The sequence below is a fragment of the Mobula hypostoma genome, chromosome 1 (assembly GCF_963921235.1).
Source record: "Mobula hypostoma chromosome 1, sMobHyp1.1, whole genome shotgun sequence".
NCBI lineage: Eukaryota > Metazoa > Chordata > Chondrichthyes > Myliobatiformes > Myliobatidae > Mobula > Mobula hypostoma.
In genome coordinates this window covers 30,504,937-30,527,645 of record NC_086097.1, presented here as the reverse complement: position 1 = coordinate 30,527,645, position 22,709 = coordinate 30,504,937, and the positions used below count along the sequence as shown (strand labels likewise).

Genomic DNA, 22,709 nt, shown 5'->3' with positions numbered 1-22,709 from the left:
TCCTGGGTGGTGAATGTACTTGAAGATGGATGCTGCCGGCTTGAGTGGTGGGAGGCTAGTGCCCATGATGGAACTGTCTGAGTTTACAACCCTCTGTAGCTTTTTCCAATCCTGTGCAGTGGCACCCCTATACCAGATAGTGATACAGCCAGTTGGAATGCTTTCCACGGTGCATCTGTAGAAATCTGCTAGAGTCCTTGGTTACATAGCCAAATCTTCCCAGACACATAATGAAATATACTAGCTGCATGTGTGTCTTTGTAACTGCATCAGTGTGTTGTGCCCAGGATAGATCTTCAAAGATCTAAATACCCAAGAGCTTGACGCTGCTTACCTTTTCCACTGCTGATCCCTAAATGAGGACTGATGTGTGTTCTCCCATTTTCCCCTTCCTGAAATCCACAATCAATCCTTTGGTCTTACTGATGTTGAGTGCAAAGTTGTTGTGACACCAGTCAATCTTTCTCACTCTTGTACACTTTCACATCACCATCTGAGATTCTGCCACCAGTTGTCTTGTTTTGTGCTGAAACTCGAGAGTCCACTCCAGAATGTCATCTATTATTCCCCTCCATAGATACTGTTTGAGTTGCTTAGATCCTCTAGCATTTTGTGTGTGTGTGTTGGGTGGGGGTGTGCTTTACCCACCCTCCCCCCACTCCCCAACCATCAGGATCCAGAACCAGTGTGGATAACTTCATTCACCTTGGTGTTGAATTGACTCTTTCAAGCACTCTGCAACTCATGTTCTTTGTATTATTTATTTGTTCTTTTATTATTTGCATGATTTGTCTTTAGTACATTTGTTTATGAATCTTTATGTATAGTTTTTTCATAAATTCTATTGCATGTCTATTTTCCTGTAAATGCCTGCAAGAAAATGAACCTTGGTATGATGTGGTGACCTGAACGTACTTGGTTATAAATTTATTTTTGACTTTTTCTCTTTTTTTAAAATTACCTTTGTTCAACATGTAGGCAAAATACTGGTCTTGCTCAATAGTGATTTACTTGTGATATGTTTGTGGATGAAAAAATGCCCTTTTATCCGTAAAAGTTACCTCAAAGTTGCTGTGCAAGTGGATAAATGGTTAACAAGGCTTTTGGTGTGTTGGCCTTCATTAATCGGAGGACTGAGATCAAGAGCCGCAAATTAATGTTGTAGCTGTATAAAACTCTTACTAGACCATACTTGGGGAATTGTGTTCAGTTCTGGTCACATCATTATAGGAAGGATGTGGAAGCCTTAGAGAGGATAGAGAAGATTTGGCAGGATGCTGTCTGGATTAGAGAGCATGTCTTATGAGAAAAGGTTAAGTGAGCTGGGGCTTTTCTCTTTGAAGTGAAGGAGGATGAGATGTGACTTGATAGAAGTGTACAAGATGATTAAAGGCATAGATAAAATGGACAGCTGGAGACTTTTCAAAGGGTGGAAATGGCTAATACAAGAGCTCATAATTTTAAAGTGAGTGGATGAAAGTATAGGGGTGATGTCAGAGGTAGGTTTCTTACAGAGTGGTGCAAGCTTGGAACGCCCTGCCAGGAGTGATAGTAGATGCAGATACATCATGTTTATTTAAGACACTTTTTGGCAAATGGATAAAAGAAAAATAGAGGGCTATATAGGTGAAAGAGGCTAGATTGATCTTGGAGCATGTTCAGGAGTTAACACACATTTGTGGGCCGACGTCCCTGTACTGTTCTGCGTTCTAAAGCAAACTGCTGGGGGAACTCAGTGGGCAAAATGGTATTTTTAGAGGCAGAAGGATGGTCAGTGTTTCTGGTTCAGACCCTGTATCTGGATCCCTTTCACTGGGAAAGTCAGTCTGGTCTTAATTGCTACCCTGACGTCATCGGGGAAAATAATGATGTTCCAGAGATATAGCTCTATGCTATTGGGATGTTGCCTGAATCTACCTACGTCTCAGTGGGTGTTGCAACCTTACTGACGAGAACTATGTGGCACTCTGGGTTTTAAGTTGAAATGTTGATTTTTTTACCATTCTGTTGGGGAAAAGTTTTCATTGAGATTTCTGGTTGGATAACTTGAGGCCATTACAAAGGTTGAAAATATTAAAGAAGAACCTAAAAAATACTGTCAGTCATAGAGAACTACAGCACAGAAACAGGTCTTGCAACCCATCTAGTTATGAAGAAGAGAAGAAGAATAGCTCTTAACTCGACAGTGGAGTTTTTGAGGCACTGTCATGACGGTGTTTCTGCAGCAAGCTATTCTTGTTTTTACGAGGCCGAGTTGCTAGCTCAACACTCAATCCGACTTGGATTCAAACTCGGGAACCTTTGCTCTGGAGTCCAGCACTGATTATTATGCCACCAAGCGGGACATCTTGTCATGCCAAGCTGTTATATTCTGCCTAGTTCCTTGGGCCGCCATACCCTTCCCATCCCTCCAAACTTCCCTGGAATGTGGAAATCAAACCCACATCTACCGCTTCTGGCAGCTCGTTCCACACGTGTACCATACTCTGAGTGAAGAAGTTCCCCTTCATGTTTCTTTTAAAGATGAAGTATTTACTTAAAATTGAATTTGCCCTTGATCAATGAGCTCTGATTTTAGTCCTAGTTAAACTCAGTGGAAGAAGCCTACTTGCATTTACCTTCTCTATATCCCTCATAATTTTGTATACCTCTTTAAAATCTTCCTCCTCCTCCTATGTTCCAGGGAATAAACTCATAACCTATTCTACCTTTCCCTATAACTCAGATCCTCAAGACTCAGCAAAATGTTTAATTTTGAAGTGTCTGAATTAAATTTTCCTCTCAAAGAGTAGTATTGTATTTCCAGAATTTTCTCTTCTAATTTAAAAAAAATACCCAAACTTTTCACCAGATTGTGTAGTGTTTTTTGTTTTTAGTGGGTTCTATTGTGTTTCTTTGTTTTCTGGCTGCCTGCAAAAAGATGAATCTCAAGATTGTACATGGTATACATACTTTGATAAGAAATGTACTTTGAACTTTGAATGCAGCAAATTAAATTGCATTTGAGTCTTTTCTTTAAGAACCCTTGATGCCTTCCTGTTTTGTGTTGAATCTCTTTTCCTTCCTGGTGTGTGGGCACTTTTGATTTTTGCTCTGTTTTTACAACATCGGTTATTTATAGCAAGAAATGGACCTGGAATTTAATTCCATTGTTGTCTCAAGCAACTCCATCCTGTTCAATATTGCTGTAAAAGGCCAGAAACATTTTTCACTCCATGTAGTCAGTCCCTATGTGGAAAATTTGCTGCCGGTGGAATGCGTTTTAATTTTTCCTAAATTCCTTTTTAAGACAGGAAGTACCTAGAACACACATACAATTCAAGGAAGGCACTGTTTGAGCCAGTTGAACTAGTCTTAAGGAATTAGCCCATTTGCCCATGGAGTCTGCTCTCCCATTCCGTCATGGTTGATTTATTATTCCTCTCAACCCCATTCTCCTGCCTTCTCCCAATAACCCTCAACCCCCTTACAAATCAATGAAGGGCCTGTCGACCTCTGCTTTAAATGTATCCAGTGATTTGGCCCCTTCAAACATCTGGCTGAAGAAATTCCTCCTCATCTTGGTTCTAAAGGGATGTTCTATTCTGAGGCTATGCCCTCTGGTCCGAGACTCCCTCCTATAGGAAACATCCACTCTATCCAATCCTTTCAGTATTTGATAGGTTTCAATAAGTCTTCCCTGCCAACTGGTTTCCTGCCCAAAACCATTCTGTGGTTTAGAATGAACTGACTGAAGAGAGATAAATACTCAGTAGGTCTTGTTCTTTGCAGACTCGTACGGATCTGGTAGGGGCAGAGGGAGGGGATGGGCGAAGGATCGGGCAGTTGATGTGAATAATTGCAGTCAGTGGGGACCTCACTACAGGAAGACTTTGATCACCTGATACACTGCCTTTTAGAGATTGAACCAGTTCCAGCCCTCATCCAGAGAGATATGATGAGCACAAGCAGGAAGGTCTGTAATAATACACCGAATCATTAAATATTGAAGAATGCACATGAGGCCCCACACACCAGCTTGTTGAGCCAAATGCACTGCAGCATGACATTGCAGGAATAGGCACTGGTGTTACAGATGCTCTCTTCAGCTCTCTGGGATCAGTTACCCTGGAGCCCATTTTGTCTCATTTTCCAGCAAGTTATTCTCAGATGCCTGAAACAGTTATACACCATTAACTCTCCACTTCCTCAGTTCCCAAGATGGTTGTTAGGTTTGGGTGTGGTGGGCTATGCTTTCATGGCCCTTTCTTTGGAAAAAAAACAATCTCAAATGATTAAATGTGAAAAGCAACAAGCTGTTTACCTTCAACCAACACACATCAAAGTTGCTGGTGAATGCAGCAGGCCAGGCAGCATCTCAAGGAAGAGGTACAGTCGACGTTTCAGGCCGAGACCCTTCGTCAGGACTAACTGAAGGAAGAGTTAGCAAGAGATTTGAAAGTGGGAGGGGGAGGGGGAGATCTGAAATGATAGGAGAAGACAGGAGGGGGAGGGATGGAGCCAAGAGTCGGACAGGTGATAGGCAAAAGGGGATACGAGAGGATCATGGGACAGGAGGCCCAGGGAGAACCAGAGGATGGGCAAGGGGTATAGTCAGAGGGACAGAGGGAGAAAAAGGAGAGTGAAAGAAAGAATGTGTGTATATGAATAAATAACGGATGGGGTACGAGGGGGAGGTGGGGCATTAGCGGAAGTTAGAGAAGTCGATGTTCATGCCATCAGGTTGGAGGCTACCCAGACAGAATATAAGGTGTTGTTCCTCCAACCTGAGTGTGGCTTCATCTTTACAGTAGAGGAGGCCGTGGATAGACATGTCAGAATGGGAATGGGATGTGGAATTAAAATGTGTGGCCACTGGGAGATCCTGCTTTCTCTGGCGGACAGAGTGTAGGTGTTCAGCAAAGCGGTCTCCCAGTCTGCGTCGGGTCTTGCCAATATATAGAAGGCCACATCGGGAGCACCAGATGCAGTATATCACCCCAGCCGACTCACAGGTGAAGTGTTGCCTCACCTGGAAGGACTGTCTGGGGCCCTGAATGGTGGTGAGCGAGGAAGTGTAAGGGCATGTGTAGCACTTGTTCCACTTACAAGGATAAGTGCCAGGAGGGAGATCAGTGGGGAGGGATGGGGGGGATGAATAGGCAAGGGAATCGCCTAGAGGGCGATCCCTGCGGAAAGCGGGGTGGGGGGAGGGAAAGATGTGTTTAGTGGTGGGATCCCATTGGAGGTGGCGGAAGTTACGGAGAATAATATGTTGGACCCGGAGGCTGGTGGGGTGGTAGGTGAGGACCAGGGGAACCCTATTCCTAGTGGGGTGGCAGGAGGATGGAGTGAGAGCAGATGTGCATGAAATGGGGGAGATGCGCTTGAGAGCAGAGTTGATGGTGGAGGAAGGGAAGCCCTTTTCTTTAAAAAAGGAGGACATCTCCCTCGTCCTGGAACGAAAAGCCTCATCCTGAGAGCAGATGCGGCGGAGACGGAGGAATTGCGAGAAGGGGATGGCATTTTTGCAAGAGACAGGGTGAGAAGAGGAATAGTCCAGATAGCTGTGAGAGTCAGTAGGCTTATAGTAGACGTCAGTGGATAAGCTGTCTCCAGAGACAGAGACAGAAAGATCTAGAAAGGGGAGGGAGGTGTCGGAAATGGACCAGGTAAACTTGAGGGCAGGGTGAAAGTTGGAGGCAAAGTTAATAAAGTCAACGAGCTCAGCATGCATGCAGGAAGCAGCGCCAATGCAGTCGTCGATGTAGCGAAGGAAAAGTAGGGGACAGATACCAGAATAGGCACGGAACATAGATTGTTCCAGAAAGCCAACAAAAAGGCAGGCATAGCTGGAACCCATACGGGTGCCCATAGCTACACCTTTAGTTTGGAGGAAGTGGGAGGAGCCAAAGGAGAAATTATTAAGAGTAAGGACTAATTCCACTAGACGGAGCAGAGTGGTGGTAGAGGGGGACTGATTAGGTCTGGAATCCAAAAAGAAGTGGAGAACTTTAAGACCTTCCTGATGGGGGATGGAAGTATATAGGGAGTTACTGCGTCCGGTGCTCCCGATGTGGCCTTCTATATATTGGCGAGTCCCGACGCAGACTGGGAGACCACTTTGCTGAACACCTACGCTCTGTCCGCCAGAGAAAGCAGGATCTCCCAGTGGCCACACTTTTTAATTCCACATCCCATTCCCATTCTGACATGTCTATCCACGGCCTCCTCTACTGTAAAGATGAAGCCACACTCAGGTTGGAGGGGCAACACCTTATATTCCGTCTGGGTAGCCTCCAACCTGATGGCATGAACATTGACTTCTCTAACTTCCGCTAATGCCCCACCTCCCCCTCGTACCTCATCCGTTATTTATTCATATACACACATTCTTTCTTTCACTCTCCTTTTTCTCCCTCTGTCCCTCTGACTATACCCCTTGCCCATCCTCTGGGTTCCCCCCGCCCCCTTGTCTTTCACGCTGGGCCTCCTGTCCCATGATCGTCTCGTATCCCCTTTTGCCAATCACCTGTCCAGCTCTTTACTCCATCCCTCCCCTTCCTGTCTTCTCCTATCATTTTGGATCTCCCCCTCCCCCTCCCACTTTCAAATCTCTTACTAACTCTTCCTTCAGTTGGTCCTGACGAAGGGTCTCGGCCTGAAACATCGACTGTATCTTTTCCTAGAGATGCTGCCTGGCCTGCTGCGTTCACCAGCAACTTTGATGTGTGTTAGTTGAATTTCCAGCATCTGCAGAATTCCTGTTTTTGTTGAAGCTGTTTACCTTGCTCAGAAGGACATGGCCTGTTCTTTGTGGGGAAATTCCAAACTAATAGGGTTTAAGGTGAGAAGTGTGAGCTTGACAGGGGACTTGAGGCTGGAATATGTGGCGACCCTTGCAAGCTACCCCCAGCACACCTTTGTGTGTGTGTTAGCTGTTAACACAAATGTTCCATTTCACTGTTTTTATTAACGTGATAAATAAATTTGAACCTTGAAGCTTTTTAACAGCTGTAGGCTCCTCTGCCCAACCAGTCTATGCCGAACAGAGTGTCCACCCAGCCAATCCCAATTTCCTGTGTTTGGCTAAATTCCTCCAAGCCTCTCCCTTCCATGTACCAATCCAAGTACTACTTAAATTATACGTTTCCCTACTTCAACCACTTCCTCTGGAAGCTCATTCCATATACTCAACACCCTCTGCACTTAAAAAAACAAGTCCCTTAGCTCTCTTTTACATATATCCTATCTCACCCTAACCCTATACCTTCTAGTTTTGGTCTGCCCTGTCCTGAAGAAAAGACAGTTACTGTCCACCTTGTCTATGGTGAGACCAGGTTGTGGGGGGGTGGGTGGCAGTGAGGAAAGAAGCTGGGAGGAGATGGATCGGAAAGGTTAAGGCCTGGAGTAGTAATTTGTTAGAAGGGGACAATGGTCCATGGAAGAAAGGGAAGGAGTGCCACCAGAGGGAGGTGATGGACAGGTAAGAAGAAGAGGAGGGGTGAGAGGGGAACCGGAATGGAGAAAGAGAAGAGGAAGTTGGGGGGAGGGGGTCGCGGGAGAGGAGAAATTACCAGAAGTTGGAGAAACTGATGTTCGTACGATCAGTTTGGAGACTACCCAGATTGAATATGAGGTGCTGCTCCTCCAACCTGAGTTTGTTGTCCTCATGGCAATGAAGGAAGCCGTGGACAGAGGACCCGGAATGGGAATGTGGCAGATGTTTGAATAATCAAGGGTGTAGAAGTGTACAGGTCTAATTGAAGCAAACAGGATTAGTGTAGATGGGCATAAAGTTGGCATGACCATGGTGGGCTGAAGTGCTTTTTTTTTTACCGTATAACTTACTGAACTATATAAAGATATGCATTAGGATGTGTTGATTTGTTCAAGTTAGAAAATGTTAAACTCACAGAGTTAAGATCAGAGGTGGGAGATTTCAGGGGGACATCAGGGGCAGCTGCTTCACACAAAGGGTGGTATGTATTTGAAATAAGCTGCCGGAAATGGTGATTGAGACAGGTATATTAACAACACGTAAAAGCCATTCAGATAAATACATAGGTAGAAGAGGTTTAGAGGCCTATAGAAATAATATAAAGAAGATTGGAAGAGCGCAGAGAAAATTTACAAGGATATTGCCAGGACTTGAGGACCTGAGTTATAGGAAAAGGTTCATTAGGTTAGGACTTTATCCCTGGAGTGTAGGAGAATGAGGGGAGATTTGATAGAGGTATACAAAATTATGAGGGGTATAGATAGGGTAAATGCAAACAGGGCTTTTTCCACTGCGGTTGGGTAGGACTAGAACGCGAAGTCATAGATTATGGATGAAAGGCGAAATATTTAAGGAGAATGTGAGGAGGCTTCTTCAATCATAGGATGGTGTGTGTGAAATGACCAGCCAGCAGAAATGGTGGAAGCAAGTTTGATTGCAACATTTCGGAAGTTTGGATAGAGTACATGGATGAGAGAGGTTTGTGGTTCAGGTGTGGGTCAATGGCACTAGGCAGAATAACAGTTTGACATTGACTAGATGGGCCAAATGGCCCATTGTCTGTGCTGTAGTGCACTATAGCTCTGACTAAATGCAGGCAGATGGGTCTAGATCACTGGACAACATGGTTGGCATGGGCAAGTTGAACCAAAGGGCCTGTTTTCATGCTGTATGACTGAAGTACTAAACGATATGTCTTGAGGAATCTGCTTAGACCACTGCTCGATATTGCTGAGTCCAGTGTCGATGCAGGGTCTCAAACTGAAATGCCGACCATTACTTCTGCCACCTGCCCATAGAAGCCACTGACTCGCTGATTTCCTCTAGCAGTTTTCTTTGCTAGATGTTGCTGTTGTGGTTGGTCAACAGCTCTCAATTGATCAATCCATTTGTCCGGTATGCACCAGTAGCGTTTTCTGCCTTCCGTCTGCCTCCTCACCCACCTTAACTTCACGGCATCAAGGACGAGAGTGGAGAAGTTACATTGCAGTTATATGAAGGAGATGCAGAAAATTCTGTTGGTTATGATATAATTTGTATTGATATTTATAATATCAGTTATATTATGTATTTATTTTTGAGAGATACTGAGCCCCTAGCTAAGAAAAAGGAAGTGCATAGCAGCTCTAGGCATGTAGGAACAAATGAGGTATTTGAGCATAAGAAATCCAAGCAAACACTTGAGGAAATCAAGAAAGCTGAAAGGTAAAGTAGACAAGGTAAAGGAGAATCCCAAGGGCTTCTACGGATATATTCAGAGCAAAAGGATAGCAACGTACAAAATTGGTTCTCCAGAAAATCAGAAAGATAATCTATGCATGAAGCCTAAAGAGATGGGGAAGATCTTAAGTTGATTTTTTTCATCGTTATTTACTCGAGAGACACACGTGGGGTCTGTAGAAGTGAGGCAAAGCAGCAGTGAGGTAATGAACCTTATACAGTTTACTGGTGAGGTGTTTGCTGTCTTGAGGCATATTAGGGTAGATAAATCTCCAGGGCCTGACAAGGTGTTCCCTCAGATCCTTTGGGGTGCTAGTGCAGAAATTGCAGGGGCCGCTGTAGAGATGTTTAAATAGTCCTTAGCCACAGGTGAAACATAGAAACACAGAAAATAGGTGCAGGAGTAGGCCATTCGGCCCTTCGAGCCTGCACCGCCATTTACTATGATCATGGCTGATCATCCAACTCAGAACCCCGCCCCAGCCTTCCCTCCATACCCCCTGATCCCCGTAGCCACAAGGGCCATATCTAACTCCCTCAATATAGCCAATGAACTGGCCTCAACTGTTTCCTGTGGCAGAGAATTCCACAGATTCACCACTCTCTGTGTGAAGAAGTTTTTCCTAATCTTGGTCCTAAAAGGCTTCCCCTTTATCCTCAAACTGTGACCCCTTGTTCTGGACTTCCCCAACATCGGGAACAATCTTCCTGCATCTAGCCTGTCCAATCCCTTTAGGATCTTATACGTTTCAATCAGATCCCCCCTCAATCTTCTAAATTCCAACGAGTACAAGCCCAGTTCATCCAGTCTTTCTTCATATGAAAGTCCTGCCATCCCAGGAATCAATCTGGTGAACCTTCTTTGTATTCCCTCTATGGCAAGGATGTTTTTCCTCAGATTAGGGGACCAAAACTGCACACAATACTCCAGGTGTGGTCTCACCAAGGCCTTGTACAACTGCAGTAGTACCTCCCTGCTCCTGTACTCGAATCCTCTCGCTATAAATGCCAGCATACCATTCGCCTTTTTCACCGCCTGCTGTACCTGCATGCCCACTTTCAATGACTGGTGTATAATGACACCCAGGTCTCGTTGCACCTCCCCTTTTCCTAATCAGCCACCATTCAGATAATAATCTGTTTTCCTATTTTTGCCACCAAAGTGGATAACTTCACATTTATCCACATTAAATTGCATCTGCCATGAATTTGCCCACTCACCCAACCTATCCAAGTCACTCTGCATCCTCTTGGCATCCTCCTCACAGCTAACACTGCCACCCAGCTTCGTGTCATCCGCAAACTTGGAGATGCTGCATTTAATTCCCTCATCCAAGTCATTAATATATATTGTAAACAACTGGGGTCCCAGCACTGAGCCTTGCGGTACCCCACTAGTCACCGCCTGCCATTCTGAAAAGGTCCCGTTTATTCCCACTCTTTGCTTCCTGTCTGCTAACCAATTCTCCATCCACATCAATACCTTACCCCCAATACCGTGTGCTTTAAGTTTGCACACTAATCTCCTGTGTGGGACCTTGTCAAAAGCCTTTTGAAAATCCAAATATACCACATCCACTGGTTCTCCCCTATCCACTCTAATAGTTACATCCTCAAAAAATTCTATGAGATTCGTCAGACATGATTTTCCTTTCACAAATCCATGCTGACTTTGTCCGATGATTTCACCGCCTTCCAAATGTGCTGTTATCACATCTTTGATAACTGACTCCAGCAGTTTCCCCACCACCGACGTTAGGCTAACCGGTCTATAATTCCCCAGTTTCTCTCTCCCTCCTTTTTTAAAAAGTGAGGTTACATTAGCCACCCTCCAATCCTCAGGAACTAGTCCAGAATCTAACGAGTTTTGAAAAATTATCACTAATGCATCCACTATTTACAGGTGAAGTGTAGGAAAGTTTGGAGGATAACTAATATTGTTTTGTTTAAGAAAAGCTCTTTGTTGTTTAAGTAAGCCAGGAAGTTACGGTAGCGGGAAAGTTATTGGAAGGTATTCTAAAGGACTGGATATATGAGTATTGGATAGACAGGGATTGTTTAGGGATAGTCAGCATGGCTTTGTGCATAGTAGGTTGTGCCTAACCAATCTTAGTGTTTTTTTTCAGGAAGTAAATGAAGGAAAAGCAGTGTATGTTATCTGCATGGACTTTAGCAAGTCCTTTGATAAGGTCCCGCGTAAGAGCTTGATCAGGAAAGTTCAGTCGCTTGACATTCAAGGTGAGGTAGTAGATAGCTGCTGCTTTGACTGCAGGCCTGTAACTAGTGGTGTGCCAGAGACATTGGTGTTGGTGCCGGCTGCTGTTTCTCATCTATATCAACAATCTGGATGATAATGTGGTAAACTGGATTAGCAAGTTTGTGGATGACACCAAGACTGAGGGTGTAGTGGACAGCGAGGAAGATTATCAAAGTTTGCCAGGGGATTTGCACCAGCTGGAAAAATGGGCTGAAAAATGACGGATAGAGTTTAATCCAGACAGGTCTGAGGTGTTGCACTTTGGAAGGACCAACCAGGATAGGTCTTGCACGGTGAGCCGAAGGGCCCTGAGGAGTGTGTTAGACAGGAACCTGGGAACACAGGTCCATAATTCCTTGAAAATGGCATCACAAGTAGATAGGGTTGTTATGAAATCTTTTTGGCACATTGGCCTTCATAAATCAAAGTACTGAATACGAGTTGGGAAGTTATGTTGAAGTTGTATAAGATGTTGGTGAGGCCTAATTTGGAGTATTGTGTGCAGTTTTGGTCACCTACCTACAGGAAATGTAGATATGATTGAAAGAGTGCAGAGAAAATTGACAAGGATATTGCCAGGAATTGAACACCTGAGTTATAGGGAAGAGTTGAATAGGTTCGGACTTTATTCCCTAGAGTGTAGAAGATGGAGAGGAGATTTGATAGGTATGTGAAATTGAGTGATCTAGATAGGGTAAATGCAAGCAGGTGTTTTCCACCGCGGTTGGGTGAGACTACTAGAAGTCATGGGTTAAGGGTGTAAGATGAAATGTTTCGGGGAACATGAGAGGGAGCTTTTTCAATCCGAGCCTGCTGTGAGAGAGGAATGAGCTGGCAGTGGAAGTAGTGGATGTGAATTCGATTTTAACATTTAAGAGAAATTTGGATAGGTACATGGATAGGAGGGGTATGGAAGCCTATGGTTTACAGACAGGTCGATGAGACTAGGCAGATTAATGGTTTGGCATGGACTAGATGGGCTGAAGGGCCTGTTTCTTTGCTGTAGTGTTCTATGACTGAGAAGTTGTAAAAACTGAAGTAGTTTTCTCTGGTGTGGCAAGTAATGATGGGGATCTGATGGAGGTTTGTAAGATTGAAAGGCATAGAGTGGAGAGTTGATAACTTTTACCCTCAGGCTGAAATTTCTAATTCTGAAGGGATTGCAATTACAGTAAGAGGGGAAGGTTCAAAGATGTGCAGGACACATTTATTTTAAAGAAGTGTTGTACTTGGAATGTGCTGCCACTGATAGTGGTGAAAGCAGATACAATAGAGGCATTTAAGAGTTTATTGGATATGCACATGAATGTGCAGAGAATGGAAGAATATGGTCCATCTGCAGGCCGAGGAGATTAGTTGTTGTTAGCGTAATTATTTTAGCACAACATTGTGGGCCGAAAGGCCTGTTCCTGAGTTGGACTGTTCTATGTTTGACTTGTGTCACCTTGGAATTCGGTCAATTATATGGGTGGAGGACCTTCTGTTGTTGCTTTTTAAATGATTTGTAGATTGTACAGTGAGATGTCACAGTAGCATAGTGATTAGCACATTGCTTTATGGTGCCAGTTGTAAGATGGGGGCTTGATTCTTGCTGTTGTCTTTCAGAAGTTTGTAAGTGCACCCTGTGACCACATGGGTTTCCTCCAGGTGCTCCAGTTTCCTCCCACAGTCTAAAGAAGTACTGTTTAGTGGGTCATGTAAATTGTTCTGTGATAATGCTAGGGTCAAATAGGTGGGTTGCTGAGTGGCACGGCTCACTGGGCCGGAAGGGCCTGTTCCGCACTGTATCGCTAAATAATAAAAATAATATAAATTGCAGATGTTGCAAATCTGAAATAAAAAATGTAAAAAAAAACAATTGCAGGAAATAACAGGTCAAGCAGCATTTGTGAAAGAAAGAGTTAATGTTTCAAGTGGAAGACTTTTTGTGTGTCCCTCCACCTGCCTCCAAACTTCATACTGGCTTCCTGCACTAACTTTATTCATCACAGCACATCTGACTTTATCTCTGGGCTTTTTCCAATGTGTGTTCAAAAGAGAAGAGTTAAGAAAGCAAAGTTAAGTTTAGGGGGGGGGAGAGGTGGCATGAACAAAGAGGTAATCTGTGATGGAGTGGAGACTGAGATTGTCCCGGGGAGATGCAGGCTGTTGATGCCATCTCAGAATGATTGATGAGACTTGTTAATCGTAGCTGATCTGTCTGCAGGAGTCATAAATAGAAGAAAATAAATGGAAGTAATCAAAGAGAAAAGAATAAAGAGACGTTAGAGATTAGCTGTCACATGTACATCAAACACGAAAACATTACAGTGAAATGCGTCGTTTGCACCAATGACCAGCACAGTCTGATGATGTGCTGGGGACAGACTGCAAGTGACGCCACTTTTCCAGCACAATTTAGTAATCCTGACCCGTACATCTTTAGAATGTGGAGGAAACAGGAGCAATCCAGAGGAAGCCCAAGCAGTCATGGGGAGAACGTATCAACTCCTTATAGACAGCAGCAGGAACTGAACACCGATGACTGGTGCTATGAACTAACCGTGATGCTACCATGCTGAGGTGCAGAACACAGCTGTTTTAGGGAAACTCAGTTGGGAGAAAGGAGTTGATGTTACAAGTTGATGACCCTGTCCAGTTTGTGTTAGCTGTAGGAAGTGTCTGCCTCGCACATTAAACTTGACCTTGCTCCCCGTAATAGTTTGTAAAGCAGCTCCAAAGCAATTTCCTCTCTGTGGTGTGGCCAGTGAACATTCCTGCCTGTGAGGAGTGTGCCAGACAAATCTGGAGTGATTCACACTTCCACATGGGAAGTAGATTCTTTCCTTTCAGAAGCTGCTGATGTCAAGTGCAGCAAGACATCCTGCTTAGCGGAAACTGAATCACTAAGTGTAAGGACGCTGTGCTGAGGCTTTATAAGGCATTAGTCAGACTGCACGAAGTATTGCGAGCTGTTTTGGGCCCCTTATCTAAGGAAGGATATGCTGGCATTGGAGAGGGTCCAGAGGAGGATTGCAAGAATGATCCCAGGAATGAAAAGGTTAACATGAGTGTTTGGCATCTCTGGGCTTGTACTCACTGGGGTTCAGAAGAATAAGGTGGGATCTCATTTCACACCTTATGAATATTGAAAGACGGAAATAAAGTGGATGGTTCCAATAGTGGGGCGGTCCAGGACCAGTGAGCCCACCTCAGAATACACAGACAATCCCTTTAGAACAGAGATGAGGAAATTATTGAGCCAGAGGGTGGTGAATTTGTGGAATTCATTGCCACAGATGACCCGGGAGGCCAAGTCATTGGATATATTTAAAGCAGAGGATGAAGGTTTCTTGATTAGTAAGGGGATCAAAGATTATGGGAAGAAGACAAGAGAATGGGGTTAAGAATGATAATAAATCAACTGTGATTGAATGGCAGAGCAGACTCGGTGGGCCGAATGGCCTAATTCTGCTCCGATGTCTTGTGAGCAGCCAGTTGTCCTGAAGTAGGGAAGTTCACTATCCCTCCAAATGTACCATTACATTTTTGGAGGAGGGAATGTTCTCAAGGGCTACCAGTACTGTTAATCTTCCATTTGGAGTGAAATTAAAGCGGGAATAAACTTTCATTTCTAGAGTACGAGTATTGAGCTTGAGGCATTCTTAACTACTGTTTACTCTCTATTTCGGGTAATAAGTGTTTTAGGGGAGAGGGTGGTGCTCCCACGTGCAGCTGTTCAGGTAGCCTTGAAGGATGTTCTGGTAAGTTGGCATGGTACAGACTGTTTAAATTGTTCTTTCGAGCCTTGGAAACTGAGAGATGATTGGAATCATGAGGGCAATATGCAGGATTAATATGCTCAGTCTCTTCCCAGGGTTGGTGAATCTAGAATTAGAAGACATAGGTTTAACCTGAGAGAAGTAAGACTCAAGAGGAACTTGGGCAAATATTTTTACACATGTGTTGAGATCTATGTGGAATCAGCTGTCAGAAGTGCCAAGATAGGTACAGAGGTACCTGGACAGGAAAGATTTAAAGATTCAGAGTACATTTATTATCAAAGTATATACAAAGAATACAACTCTGGGATTCATCATCCTGGAGGCAGCCATGAAACAAAGAAACATCATAGAACCCATTCAAGAGAACATCAAATACCCAATGCTTGAAAAAAGAGCAAATTGCACACATGGGAAAAAGTGAGCGAATAACACATAGAATATCAAACATCAAACCAGGAGCCCAGTGGTATTCAGTTTAGTTCAGTTCAGCACTGCATCGCTACTCCACTGCAGGCCGCAAGGACGTTCTTCGCTGAAGCACCTCAGTCCAGGTCGATGGCGGTGATCAAACAGCGAAAAGAAAAAGAGTATCTAGAATCCAGGGACACATGGAACATGACAAAGTCCCTAAAAGCGAGTCGTCAACCCTGCTGTTCGATCGTTACAAAGTGGATCCCAAGACTACTGCACTTTCCTCTGACAGCAGCTGGTAAGAGGGAGAGGAAGACTGGTCAAATGCAGGCAGATGGCATCGAGCGCCCACCCATCCTCTGCGCTCGCCAGGCTTCCAGCCCACATACTCCACTCAAAACCTCACCAAACCTTTGGAGACAGCAAAGCGACAGACATCAGCCCAAAAACACATTATCAAGATGTAAATCTCAGGTTCTGATCGCATGCAGCTTAGTAGTAGAATCGTATTTGAACAAAGAATTAAAAGTTTTTTGAACTGTCTGCAGGATGTTGCCATTGGTTGCGTTGTTAGTTTGCACCATCTTGAAGGTTAACAAGCTTGTGAGTTGGAAGTCTGGTAAATGGGACAAGTGTGAATGGGGCACCTTGATTGGCATGAACCATTTGGGCTGAAAGGCCAGTTTCCACGCTGTATGACTCTGACTACCTGCAGTGTACTATTGCTGTGATAACTTTGTGGAGTCACCTGGGGCTTAAACAGGTAACATTCGCTGGCAACAGCCTGGAATTACATAGATCACAGAACAACTCAGTACAGATCCTTCAGCCCATGATGTTGCACCAAACATTTAACCATCTGTAAGATCAATCTAACGTTTCCCTCCTATATAGCCTTCCATTTTTCTTTAATCCTGGTGCCTAAGGATCTCTTAACTATGCCTAACACTTCTGGCAGTGTCTTCCATGCACCCACCACTCTGTGTAAAGAAATAAAAACCTACCTCTGACATCCCTCCTATACTTTCCTCAAAATTATGTCCCCTCGTATTAGCCATTCTGCCCTGTGATAAAAGCTCTCTCTGTCCACTTTGTCTATTGTCTTGTACACCTCTATCAAGCCACCTCTCATCTTTTGCTCTAAAGAGGAAAGCCTTAGCTTGCTTGGCCTATCCCAATAAGATATGCTCTCTAATCCAAAAATCTGATAATTCTCCTATGCACCCTCTGAAGTTTCCACATCCTTTCTATAATGAGGCAACCAGAACTGAACACAATACTCCGTGTGGTGTAACCAGAGTTTTATGGAGCTGCAACATTACCTTGCGGCTCTTGAACTCAATTCCCCAACTAATGAGTGCCAGTATACACTTTCTTAACAGTATACACTATCAGCTTTGAGGGATCTGTGGATGTTGACCCCAAGATCCCTCAGTTCCTGCACATTGCTAAGAATCCTGCCATTAGCTCTGTACTCTGCCTTCAAGTTTGACTTTCCAAAGTGTATCACCTCACATACGTGGAACATTATCAAGTTCATCCCACATAAAGGATGTAGGAGAAACACAGATCACGCCGTAAATCATCTGATTAAGGTCACTCTTGCTCAGTGTACTCAATCCAATTGCCAGATGGCTCCTGGAGGCAGCATGTTAGAAACCCAATCCTGTACACCTCCAATATTTTTTGCTCCGTTTGTATTCTTCTAATGGATTGAATTGCTGGATACATGATTAAATAAGTGGTGCGACAAAGAATTATAGAACAATGAGACCCCACCTGGTCTTCTCAGGAGCTCCCAGTGCAAGTCAGGTGTTATGCTCACCCATTGCTTGTTTAGAATCAGTGAGCACTACAGCACAGAAACTGGCCTTCTCTCTTGTCCCATTGACCAGCATTTGGACCATATCCCTCAAAACCCCTCTCATCCATGTACCTATGTGAACTTCTCTTAAATGTTACAATTGAACTCAGGACTTCCACTTCCTTTGGCAGCTTGTTCTACACTCGCAGCATCCTCTGAGTGAAGGTTAGTTGGTCTGATCTTGGGAATATATACTCAGCGGTCAGATTATTGGGTGCAGGGGTGAACCCAGCGTGGTCTTCTCCTGCTGTAGCCCATCCACTTCGATGTGTTGTGCATTCATAGATGCTCTTCTGCACACCACTTCTAGCTAAAGAAATTCCTCCTCATCTCTGTTGTAAAGGATTGTACTTGTACTCTGAGTCTGTGCCCCCTGGTTCTAGACTCCCCCACTATTGGAAGCTTTCTCTCCACTTCCACTCTTATCTAGATGTTCAGTATTCCATAGATTTCAATGAATTCCCCTCTCATTCTTCTAAATGCTAGCTTCTAGAACCATCAGGTTTTAGAAGGTCCAGAACCATCAAACACCCCTCCACATTAACCTTGTCATTCCTGGGATCCTCCTTGTGAACCGGGGAATGAAAGGGTTAATGTATGGCTATTCCTTTGTACATATGGTACCTACCTTACTGAACTAAATCCATTCCTGACTGCAGAGACCTCTTCTGTGTCACCCTTCCCTCTCCACCACCTGCAACATCTGTAGAATGTTTCCAGGTGAATAGGCTCACAGCAACACACAGACTTACTGGACAAAGAAAATGGTTTCTACCATGTTGATTCTGAGTGACTGTTTTTGAACTGTATTGCTGTACATTGTAGGATGAGATGGCGCATAAATGATGGTGTAGAATCGGAGGGCTGAATGACCTGTTTCTGTAGTGTGTACAGTGATGGTTTTACCTTGTACCTTTCCATATTCCCAGTTGGGCAGCTGCTAACCTAGGGCTCTAACTTAACAGTTTCCTTACTTAAAAGTAACCTACAGATGAGACAATAAAACTGTTATTTTCTCAGATTCAGACTTGTCACATGTGCTTCAAACATCCAGTGAAATCCATTGCTTGCATTAACAGCCAACACAACTTCAGGATATGTTGGGGGCAGCCCACAAATGTCTCCACACATTCTGGCGCCAACATAGCATGTCTGCTGTGCTCGGCAGAACAACAGAACAACATAAGCAGCAACAACAACGAAAAAACAAGCCCCTTTCCCACCTTCCTTTCACATAGATAGGCCTCCGACCCCAGCACTGGCCACCAATGGACCTCTAGTACTTGGCCCTGGACTTTCAGACACTCAGACATCTGGCCTCCAACCTTCAATATACGGACCACTCCCACTTCACTCCCCACGTCCTCCAAGCACACCCCGGAAAGAAATAAATACATCCACTGCAGTGTTTAATCACGCCTCCCAGGCATCTGTTCTAATTGTTTCTCTCTCTTGCCTTTTGGATCAAGTTTTAGTCAGCTGCCCTAATGATCCCGTGAGTGGTCAGTGTTTCAGCTGTCTACTCACCTGGGAGGTGACTTGCTCTCCTGTGGTAAATGGTGCTGTAAAATCAAAGTGGTGTTTTGGTGGTGTTGCTGACAGTGATGTGGGCTTGATCCATGGTGTTTCAAACGGAATGTTAGAGTTGGAAATGTATTGTCCACTCCATGAAGTCGTAATATTAAGATTATTTTTATTTGTCACATGTACATTGAAACATACAGTGAAATGCTTTGTTTGTGTCAACAACCAACACAGTTCAAGAATGTGCTGAGGGCAACCCACAAGTGTCGATGCGTCTGGCACTGTCATAGCATGCCCACATTTTACTAACCCCTAATCTGTATGCTTTGGAACGTGGGAGGAAACAGGAGCATCTGGAGGAAACCCACACAGTCATTGGGTTAATGTACAAACTTCTTACAGACAGCAGCAGAATTGGACCTGGGTCACTGGTGTTGTTTTACATCTTGCAGTCAATTGTGAAGTGTTTGTGTGTGGGATATCTCTTCCCCCACCTAACATTGATTTATGATTGATTCTGGTATCAGATACAGACCATTCAATTTGAGCCTGACTCTTTAATGACTGCACATCAGGAATACAATGACTCTGATCTCGCGAGATGCTTTAAAATAAATTGTCCCCAGAATGATGCCGAGACAGCTGTGACTTAAGTCATTGCCAACAATAAGGAAGCTCCCTGCCGCCCTTATAATAGCTGAAGTTACCTTTCACCAGATATGCCTGCTCCTGTCTCTGACAAGGCACTCCTTGTGTGTGTGAGAGACCATAAGACATAGGAGCAGATAAAGGCCAATCAAGTCTGCTCCACCATTCCATCACGGCTGATCTAGTTTCCCTCTCAAAACTATTCTCCTATCTTCTCCCCATAACCTGTGACATCCTTACTAATCAGGAAATTTTCAATCTTCACTTTAAATGTACCCAGTGACTTGGCCACCATAGCTGTCTGACACAAAAAAATTCCACAGGTTCACCACCCTCTTGCCAAAGAAATTCCTTATCTCTGCTGTAAAGGGATGTCCTTGTATTCTGAAGCTGAGCCTTCTGGTCCCCATACTCTCCCATTACTGGAAACAACCTCTCTACATCCACTCGCTCTTCGGTAAGTTTCAATGAGATCTCCCTTCATTCTTGTAAACTCCAGTGTGTACAGGCCCAGAGCTTTCGTAGACACTCCTCATATGTTAGCTCGTTCATTCTCGTGAACCTCCTCTGGGCCCTCTTCAATGCCACCGCATACTTTCTAAGAGAAGGGGCCCAAAACTGCTCAAACTACTCCAAATGCAGTCTGACCAATGCCTTCTAAAGCCTCAGCATTACATCCTTGCTTTCATATTCTAGTCCTCTGGAATGAATGCTGACATTGCATTTCCCTTCCTTACTCAACCTGTAGTTATGTGTGTGTAAACTGGAAGGTCTCTCTGCACTAGTTATTCAGCTCCTAGTTGTGTTCAGTTAATATGATATGCATCCATATCCACTCTTCCTTCATATTCCTGTTAGCGTATCTAATTTCTGTTGTGTCTGCTTCTTGTGCAAAATGGAGGACTATGTGAGAGGAAAGGGTTAGATTGATCTTGGAGTAGGTTAAAAAGGATGGCACAACCTGTATGGTACTGTGCTATGTTCTGTCTCCTTTTTGGGTAATGCAGTCTAGATTTTTGAAAATAAATCTTGTCTCTGGCCCATTATCTTAAATCAGTGTTCCTGAAATTTTGAAGTTTGTTAAAACTCCTCACTTTTGAACAATAATCTTTCCCCAAACCTTCTCTGCTACAAGGGGCTTTTTTTGGTGCGGGGGGGGGGCTTCCTTCCTCTTTCCTTTCTAGTGCTGATGAAGAGTCTCAACCTGAAACATCGACTGTTATTGCCCTCTGTAGAGGCAGCCTGACCTGTTGAATTCCTCCCGCATTTTGTGGTGTTACTCTGGATTTCCAGCATCTGCACAATCTCGTGTTTGTAATCTGCTGTAAGGGGTGTAATTCTGAGTTCTCCCATCTTGCTCCCAGCATGGATAACTCTGGTATTTTGTCTTCTCCAGGAGCTTGATGCTGTCATTAGCAGCCTGCTTGTGGCAACTTGCAGGAAGTACATGTTAGTTTTCAAAGGGATATGGAATGTTGGAAAATCGGAGCTGGGGTTGGCCTCTTGCCCTCTTAAACCAGCCTCACTATTCAGCTTGATCATGGTTAATACATTCCAGGTCCCCTCCCTTCTATTTTGGAGGGTTCTGAATATGAGCTGGAAGGGTTGCACGGTAGTGTTCAAAGTAAAATTTATTATTAGAGTACCTACGTGTCATCACATACAGCCCTGAGATTCATTTTTCTGCAGGCATACTCAGCAAATCTATAGAACAGTAACTGTAAACAATGGACAATGCAAATATAAATAAATAGCAATAAATAATCATGAAATAATGAGGTAAGAGTCCTTAAATTAGTATAATTATCCCTTTTTTTCAATAGCCTGATGGTTGAGGTGTAGTAACTGTTCTTGAACTTGGTGGTGTGTTCCTGAGGAACTTATACCTTCTACCTGATGGCAGCAGCGAGAAGAGAGCGTGGCCTGGGTAGTGAGGATCTTTGGACGCTGCTCTTCTATGGCAATGTTTCACGTAGATATGCTCAATAGTTGGGAGGTTTTTACCTGTGATGTATTGGACTGAATCCACTACCATTTATAGGATTTTCCGCTCAAAGGCATTGGTGTTCCTATACCAGGCTGTAATGCAGCCAGTCAGCACACTTTCCACTGCACATCTAAGTTTTTTGACATGCCGAATTCCTGCAGACTCCTAAGGAAGTAGAGGTGCTGTTGTGCTTTCTTCACAATTGTATTTATATGATGGGTCCACGACAGGTCCTCCAAGATGGTGACACCCAGGAATTTAAAATTACTGACCCTCTCCACCTCTGATTACTGGCTCTTGGACCTCTGGTTTCCCTCTCCTGAAGTCTACAATCAGTTCCTTGGTCTTATTGACATGAGAGGTTGTTGTTATTACACGACTCAGTCAAATTTTCAGGCTCCCTCCTGTACGCTGATTCACCACCTTTGATGCAGCCAATAACAGTGGTGTCATTAGCAAACTTATATATGGTGTTGGAGGTGTATTTAGCCACACAGTCATGGGTGGAAAGAGAGTAGAGCCGGGGGCTTAGTACACATCCCTGCGGTGTTCCTCTGCTGATGGAGATTGGGGAGGAGATGAATTTTAGTGTTGTGGTTTTTAGTGATCCAGGTTCAATTCAGCTGCTTTCTGTAAGGAGCTTGTACATTCTGTGTATGACAGCTATGTTTTCATCCGGGTGCTCTGGTTTCTTCCCGTATCCCAAAGGCTTGAGGGTTAGTAGATCACATGGATGTAATTGTGCGGCACAGGCTCGTTGGCCCAGAAGGGCTTGTTACTGTACTTTGTCTCTAAATAAAATAAAAGGCTTCAGTGCATCTGTCTTATGAGCAAGGTTGAGCAAGCTAAGGATTTTCCCTAGAGCGAAGGAGGGTGGGAGGTGACTTGATTGAGGCATAGATAGAGTGGACAGCCAAATACATTGGAGTACTGGAGGGCATAATTTTAAGGTGTTTGGAGGAAAGTGTAGCGGGGGTGGATGTCAGAGGTAGATTTTTACAGTGTTAAGTCTCTGGCACACCCTGACAGGGTGGTGGTAGAGGCAGATATATTAG

At 44.1% G+C, this 22,709-nt stretch overlaps 1 protein-coding gene across 3 annotated transcripts in view; it reads left to right on the top strand.

The window, feature by feature from the left end:
• The window catches only part of LOC134345175 (protein jagged-2-like), a 261,826-nt gene that overhangs the window by 165,668 nt on the left and 73,449 nt on the right, over window positions 1-22,709 (top strand). The window lies entirely within an intron of this gene.